This window comes from Mus musculus, chromosome 1 (assembly GCF_000001635.26).
Source record: "Mus musculus strain C57BL/6J chromosome 1, GRCm38.p6 C57BL/6J".
NCBI lineage: Eukaryota > Metazoa > Chordata > Mammalia > Rodentia > Muridae > Mus > Mus musculus.
In genome coordinates this window covers 130,723,499-130,731,941 of record NC_000067.6, presented here as the reverse complement: position 1 = coordinate 130,731,941, position 8,443 = coordinate 130,723,499, and the positions used below count along the sequence as shown (strand labels likewise).

The 8,443-nt window shown below is 41.3% G+C and overlaps 1 protein-coding gene across 1 annotated transcript in view; it reads left to right on the top strand.

Annotated features, from left to right (window-relative positions):
- The first annotated feature begins 2,688 nt into the window (after positions 1–2,688).
- Pfkfb2 (6-phosphofructo-2-kinase/fructose-2,6-biphosphatase 2) overlaps positions 2,689–8,443 on the top strand; it is a 40,211-nt gene continuing 34,456 nt past the window's right edge. Inside the window, exon 1 of the mRNA NM_001162415.1 lies at positions 2,689–2,741. The gene's annotated coding sequence lies outside the window, so the exon portion shown is untranslated. The remainder of the gene's footprint in view (positions 2,742–8,443) is intronic.

Below are 8,443 nucleotides of genomic sequence, written 5' to 3'. Positions count from 1 at the left end.
AATCACCTCCTGCCCCCGCCTCCCCACCCCACCCCCTCTTTACTTAGAGAGCCAATGAACTGCTACAAAGAAAGGGTAGGCGTGGTAGAAGGCTGGAGCTGGTTTGAGCTGAGTGGAAGGAGAGTAAAGAGAGTTTGGCAGGGTGGAGGCAGATCAATGGGACTCGACTTTCCGTCTTGAAAGGAACGCATCAGTCTGCTGCGCTCTATGGGCCCACTGAGAACCGGATTTGTTGTTTAGACAAGCCTTCCTCCACTTGAAGCTGAAAGTATTCTCCAGACTGCCTGCCATTCTGGTGCCTAATTTTGTAACCAGCTTTTCTAACTGCTCAGTCATTGACAGTTTCATATCCAGAAGAGGTTTCAAGGGTCTCAAGGTTAGGGATGTAGCTGAGTCACCCAGTCCCCAGAGCTTGCTGACAACTGTCCTGGCTTTTTTGTTTCTGGGGAAATAAAACTAATCTCTCTCTCTCTCTCTCTCTCTCTCTCTCTCTCTCTCTCTCTCCTATAGGAGGTATTTTCCGGATTTAAAAAAAAAAAAAAAAGCTTGATCAGCCAAAAAGGAGATATAGCACTTGAACTCTGTCATTTGGGTCTCTGGTCCCTTTTGGCTGCTTCGAGAAGGTGGCAATAGATATTAAACAAAAATAAAGTCAGCTGCCAACCAGTCTAGCAAGTACTTCTTTTGAGGGGAAATGTCTGGCATGCTTATGGAAAAGAGTAGGTCAGGGAGCCTCCTGCTTCCTGGAAGAAATCACCTCCAGGTACAGAGGCCACTTGCCAGACAGCAGTTCTGCTATTTCCCTGAATATAGGCTGAATATAGGCCATCCCCAGTAACCTTCAACTTTTAAAGGTGTATCACTTGCCAGCAGCAAAAAGAAAAGAAAAATTAGAAAAACCAAACCAAAATACCTCATGCACGAACCACTCAGTTTAAGCCCCTGCTGTATGCTGGCTATTACCTTAAGCATTTCTATGTCTTATTTAACTTTTGCTCCAACTTAGAAGCATTGCCCAATTCTTACAGCCCACACCTCACCAGGAGGTTAAATGACATGCCTGATATTTCCCAAGTAGTAGTAGAGCAGATATTTTAATCCAGATTGTCCACTCCCAGCTTGCTTCACAGTTACTGTTCCCGATTCTGTGACTGGATGCTCTGGTGAAAGCAATGTAAAGGAGGAAGGACTTGTTTGGGTTTCAGTTCAATGGCACACCGTGCTGGGAGGTCCTGGTGGTAGATGCTCCGGCCAGCTGGTCACACTGTATGCCTAGTCAAGAAGCAGAGATGGCCAGTGGCCGACTTACTTCCTCCTTTTTACTCGGTCATCCAGGGTCCCATCCACGGAATCGTCCTGCTGGAATTTAGTATTTGTGTGCGTGGGTGGGGGGCTCAACTCAATTAACCTAGTCCACAGGCATGCCCAGAAACGTGTTTTCTAGATCCTGATGCAAGAAGCAAGACCACCATTCTGTAGTAACAATTTCATGAATAGAGAAATGTAAGTTTTAAGTACACTAATGTAGAGACACCAAGAATAGCTGGCATGGAATTTTGGCAGGAAACTGGTTTTTAGAGTCCCTAATTTTGAGAAATTCTGGCCATCTTTTCCTCATAGGCCAGTACCCCAGAGTGATATTATCTTTGATTTCTTCTAACATTTCTTCTCAAAGCCCCCATTACATTGGTTCAGGATGTAAAGCCTTACCAAATGAACATCCTGGGGCTTGAAAATGTCTCGTTTTTTTGTTGGTGGGCTCAGCCACCCTCACATAGCTGCCTGCCATCTTTCAACTCTCAGAGTTCTGAGACAAGTAGGCACCAGTGGCCAGCTAGGGGAGGGTGGGCCTAGTTAGTACCTCCTGCTCATTTGTGAATGCTCTTGTGCTCACTGCATACGAGGACCCTAGCCATTCATTCCCTGCATTGTCAAAGTGACAATCACTATCAACCATCATAGCTGCTATGCATCAGTCTGCCTATGCTTTGGAAAAAAAATCCCAGTGGGAAGCATAAAGTTCACATCACAGATAACTTGTATAATTAATTCTAACAATTTGCTTCACTCCTTATTTCATTTCTGGCCTGCAGCTGTTTATATGTTTTATAGGAAGACACATGGTGTGATGATGGTTTGTACATGCTTGGCCTAGGGAGTGGCACTATTAGGAGGTGTGGCCACTATGGGGTAGGTGTGCCACTGTGGGTGTGGGCTTAAGACCCTCACCGTAGCTGCCTGGAAGTCAGTATCCTGCTATCGGCCTTCAGATGACGATGTAGAATGCAGCTTCTCTTGCACCATGCCTGCCTGGCTGGTGCTGGATTCTTGCCTCCATGATTTTGGACTGAACCTCTGAACCTGTAAGCCAGCCCCAATTAAATGTTGTCCTTTATAATCTTGCCTTGGTCATGGTGTCTGCTCACAGCAGTAAAACCCTAACTAAGACACATGTTCCATCCTTTCTCTGTGATTGTAGGTGGGAGGGAAGGTCTCTACATTATCCTGAGACCAAGATGAGGAAGATAATCTGAGAAAGCAGAGACAACCCAGTATCCATCCTATCTACATCTTGTGGATCACAGATGACTTCAGGACTATGACCTCTGTTTCTAATACATCATCTAAATATATGTGATGTCACAATACTAAGAAAACAGGAAGGGGATCTCCACATCAATTCACTGCACTGGGGCTATACTTATGGCTGGGGTCACTGGATTTGATCCAGGTTTATATAGGTGAGTGATTTAAACGTTTACTTAAAATAGAAGCAAAACTTTAACGAATCTTTAAAAAGACTGAACACTTTCTTAACTTCCAATAAAATTAGAATAATCAGAAGGGTCTCCCATCTTTTCCCAGGTAAGTGACTTACATTAAATAATTCTTTGACTTTCTCTTTCGCCCTAGACATTTACCTTGGGAAATGTTTCAGCTACCCAGGCACAGCACTCTGCCATCTACCACTCAGTTATAAAACACTACCATTCTAGCTGAAGTTACGCATAAGCCTTGGCTTCTCTCCCCATTCCTCAAAGCACACATATGTCCTGGTGGAAATAAGCCACTATTCTAATTTGAATGCTTCCTGCCTTACATTTCCTTGCTTTTCCTGGAACTGAGCATGGTTTTCTTTGCTTCACTTTTTTTTTTTTTTTTTTTTTTTGGAAAAATACAAACCTTTGAGGTTCCAAGTGAATTACGAAGGTGGCCTGGACTACAGGCAAGGGAAGACTTCCCAAGTCAGGAATAAGGCTTGTTGGCTGAGGTAGGTCTTTGGGGAGAGTTATTGCTGATAGTTGGAAGTGAATTCTTGTTTGATGATCTGATTCTGACAACGAATTACAGATCAGCTTCCATGACTCCTCTGTTTTCAGTCCTTGTTTCTGCTGGTACACTGTTGTGGTATGGTTATCACCTTCAAGTTAAAGGCTAGTTTACTATTTCCTTCCTTAGTGAGCGAGGCAGTCACTTAAGTGACCCAGGTATGGGCAGGTGTGCCTGAACACACATCCACACTCATTCTAAATCAAAATAAATAACTTTGGCTCCTTAGGGTAGTTTACAAAGTCAGACTGCAAACCAACTGTGGGCCTCCACCCAAACTCTTCATGCTCGACACACATCATACTGACCAGGCCTTTCCTTTTCTCTTAAAGGAAACATGTTTTCTTTATCCTCAGGAAACACTTGGTGCCCTGTCTCTTCATGGTAATATGTGCTGGGTCTCTAAGTGCAGTGACCTCTAAAATTCTGGCAGACAGGAAAGTTTTTCAGTTCAAGTAGAGGCTGGGGAATGAAGTGCTGACTTTAAATAAAGCAGAATTAGGGATGGATTCAAGAGAGTATTTGTAATTAGGCTACAAACCACCAAGCTTTCATCAACGTATGTGAGTCTGAAGCCAAATGTGAATGGAAGCTAAGCCATATACTAAAATAGACCTTAGTTCCTAACACTATTTAATTGCTAAGTAGTTTTCAGGAGTGGGTTCTTCCCTATTTCTTTTTGGAAGTTTCTCAGCCCACGTGCTGTGGAAATCTGCAGTTTATAGGCTGGGTTTGGATATCTTTTCCCTACTGAGCAAGACAACAGCTTTGTTTTCTCTACACTACTCTGTTCCCATCACATCTGTGCCCTCATTCTCACCCCCATGTCCCTTCTCTGTCTCTGTCTCTATTACACAAATGTTGGCAGTTGGGTTATTAGGTAGACTATGGTCACTCTTCCTTTTCTATGCATCTTTGCACCCTTCACTCCCATCATGCAATTTCCCCCTCACTACACTAACATATACCTCATGTTTTCTTTCAATTCCATCCTGAAGAAAAATTTCCTCCAGGCTTCAGATCTGCAGCAGTTGGGGCCGATCGGTCTGTAGGCTACTCATTGGCTCTCATTTTGGTATCTTCATCAATAACTGGGATAAATCCCTTTTCTGTTGGGTTATCTGGAGTGTAGACCTTCTTTCTTTGTTAGCTCTCTTCTTTTGGCAGAGCAGTCTCTACTAATTTCCTAAGGACAAATGCTTAACTAAACTCCTGTATGTCTGAAAATATTTTTCCTTGTATTTGAGAGTGGCTGCAGAGTTTTAAGTTACATCTTTTAGCTTCCAGTATTGCTGTTGAAAAGCTTCCAAAGTATTTCTGATTGTAAATTTTAGGCCCTTTTCTGTTTCCAGTATTTAGAAATTTACACAACAATGATGATGTGTTTTTAAGACTCAAAGACTTTATTTGAAGCTCTGGTTCTAGTCATATCAAAAGCTCTTGGACTTCCCACTAAGAGCTAATAAAATTCCTTTGAGACAAAGATCTGACGACTCATTGGAATGCTTTTATATCCTTACACCGACTACAACAAATATCAAGGTCAATGTCTAATTTCTTATACTCTGAATTTATTTATTCATATTCATGTATTCATATGTAGATGTTTGTTCCATGCCCAGCGTTTTACTTGGAGCTGAGAGCACTGTAATAGCAAACCGAATTGACTCTGCCCACACAGAGTAAACTGAAGATACACATGCACTCATCTGTGCACACACACAAGTACATGTAACAAGGCCTTAAAGTAGCCAAAGATAGCAAAAATCTGGGGCCTTGCCCACTTCTAAAAGCATCTTATTTTTCTCTTCTCTCACCTGTACTATGAGCTGACTGGTTGGGAAATATTTCCCATAGTACTGAGTTTATAGATGCTGCATGCATTTGCTGGTTGGGATGCTCTTCCTACTCTTTAAATGACTAATTCCTCTGCAGTTTAGTGTCCATCCTTCATGCCAGTTTTTCTAAAAGGCTCTCCCAGACTCATGAATTTTAAATTGCTGCTCCACCCCACCCCTACTGTTCTCTCCATGGATACACACCGTACTATTTCTTTACAGCATTGCATGCATTTTTCCTTCCAGTGCATAGAGCATCCAGGGCAATTCCTGACATAATGGCACTATCCAAAAACTGCTCAATGAGGGGATCTGTAGTTTTGTAAACCTGAGATAGGTGACAGCGTACCCCACAAGTAGATCTTTGGAAGGGTTTAATAGCTTACCTGAAATAGTTTAGCTGCTCCTAGACAAAGTAAAACGTTTTTCTCTGTTTTCATTTTGCGATTAAGAAAGACAAAACTGGAGGCAGGCACGGTAGTGCATGCCTATAATCTTGGCACTTGGAAAATATCAGGAGGAACGTCTCAATCCTGTTCGAAAGCCAGAGCCTACCTAGATTACTGAGTGATACTCTCAAGGAAAAACAAAACAAAAAACCACCCCACACAAACAATTCCCCAAATCGTATGTTTTGATATTAAATGAACATAATGGGAGGGTCACATTTGCAAAAGGTCATACATAATTCAGTCTGCCCCATATTTTGCAGGTTTAAGAACTTGATCAGCTTCTCCTGTAATACTAATACTCTAGGGGAAGTTATTCCATAAAGACCATAAGGGACATTGATTTGCTAGCCTCAGTAGGAAGTAATTTCAGTCATAAAACAAAATGTGCAACTCTTATTTGTCAAGCTTGGTCTACAATTTGGGTGAATATTTCAGTACAATATTTGCAGGGAGGAAGGGAACTGATAGAAATGTTCATGCTACCTGCTTCTACCTCTTCTCCTCCTCCAACTGCCACTTCCAAGTTATACTCTTCCACTTTGTAAATTTCATGGTAGTAGTTGTCTGTTGATAATCACAAGACAGGTAAGTGTCACAGACATCCATTTCTAGAAATGTTGAGCCAGGAAATTCAGATGAGTCTTCTGTTGCAGTAATGAAGAACAAAAAGGGCAATAAAGAATTCAGTACATGACTAGGTCTGGAACAGGGAAAGGGTAGGCATGGTGTGGTATGCCTAACATCTGGGGCCACGTTTCTAGTGAATTTGTTCATTTCAGACTGGGTAGCTGAGATGCTGAACAGCTGAATGGTACTTCTGACAGCTGAATGGAACAAGGACTATTCCCAGTGTATGCTGGCACCCCAGTGCACTACACTCTCAACTGAGTGGCAGCTCTTGTTTGATTTGTAGTTTCTGTTACATTTAGTTACTCTGACAAAAGGGCATCCAGATCAGAACACAATTCCTTTTTTTTTTTCCTTTTTTTTTTTGGTTGTTTTTCAAGACAGGGTTTCTCTGTGTAGCCCTGGCTGTCCTGGAACTCACTCTGTAGACCAGGCTGGCCTCGAACTCAGAAATCCGCCTGCCTCTGCCTCCCAAGTGCTGGAATTAAAGGCGTGCGCCACCACCGCAGAACACAATTTCAAAAACAAAGCTTATCTGTGGATTCCCTGTTTTTAACCACCGAATTTCATGCTTAGAGATGTAGGATCTTTACCAACTTGGAAAGTATGCATTAGGCACAAATGGATGTCCTGCTTTGCAGCCTCTCCCACATCCAAGCTTCTCTTCCCCAAACTTTAACAGAATAATTGGAAAAAAACTCCGATTCTCTGTGTGAGCCTGCGATACTGTAATACCATTTGAAAGGAGGAAGAAATTGTTTTGTAATTATTTTATGGCTAGTATTAGAATATTTTTCAAGATTGGCAGAGACCAACTGACTTCTTATATAACTCATAATGCAGAAGACTTAAGACAGGATTTGAATTTTAAAAAAATATTAAAGATCCATTTCTTTCTATTCTTGTTAGTTTCTGTGTGCTGTGTATGTTTATGGACTTAAGTCTATTGGAAAACTCTGGCCAATTCTAACAACTCCACGGTTTCTAGTGTTTAACTGCTGACACTGAAACATTATCCAGTGTTAGAGAAGCCACCATCTTCAAACAGATCTAAACCCACCCAGATTCTACTCTACTAAAGCCAAGAACACCCAACCTTTCCAATTAAACAATCCATCAGCAAAGGTTATTAAACTTCGGGAGTTTTAGAAAGAAATTTAGTCAGTGAAGGGAAATTCTGAGTGCCTTCTGGCCTCAGTAAAGAGAAACACTCAACCTCTCGAAGGTCGTGGGAAGCAGTTCCACAAATCCATTCTGTGTCTGTTGGTAATACGTAACTTGAGTGTAGTATTCTTTACTGGCCCTTTGCCCTGATCCCAAAATATGCTCGCACAACAATGTTTTCACTTCATTTATTCCTTTAAAACAAGTCACTTCATACATTCAGATATTGAAAAAGTCACATGTCATAAATAAAATGAATGCATCTTAATAACAAAGGCAAAATCATGAGTTGTATAAAATGAAGTCAGACATCTCCCAGAGAGCAGCAGTGCATTGACCTTGGAAACTTGCTGGCAAACGACAAAGAACATTCTGGAAGCAGCACTAAGAACACATTTTCATATGCCAGGAAAAGAATTCTTTCTGTTTGGCCCCCTTTTATACTTTTGAAATTATGCTCTGAGCTCTGTATTTCAGGCTTTATTGATGATTTTCTTATTTAAGGAGCTCTGCTTCCACTGTGCTAGTACAGCCACAATAAGACTATTTTTCATTCTGAACCTTTGACAAGGCATTCTTAAAGAAAACAAATAATTTGGTACAAATGCATTTCCTGTGGCACCTTGAATGGCACAAATGTGAACAGGCAACCCTTGTCCTTTAAGTAACTGATGGGTTACACTCAACTAAACATTCTATATGCATTCTGGAGCCAAGCCACATCAGCTCGGTAGAAATCCTCAGCCTCCTTACCTATAACTAAACCACGTCATTCATTCACTATACTTAAATTACTAATTACAGGTTCATGTGTTTCAAAGCTTGTGTTCACGGCCGTATACATCTTTTCAGTAGTACCCATCCTTTTCACTTGAAAATGCCATGGGAAGGCTAACACCCTGCCTTAAATCAAATGAATGTAGACACAAACACTTCATAATTCAGTAAACATAATACTTTGTTTTCCAAATAAAATAGTCAAAGCACTGTAAACAAAATGTTAGCTAATTTTTGAAGAAAAACAAAAAACAA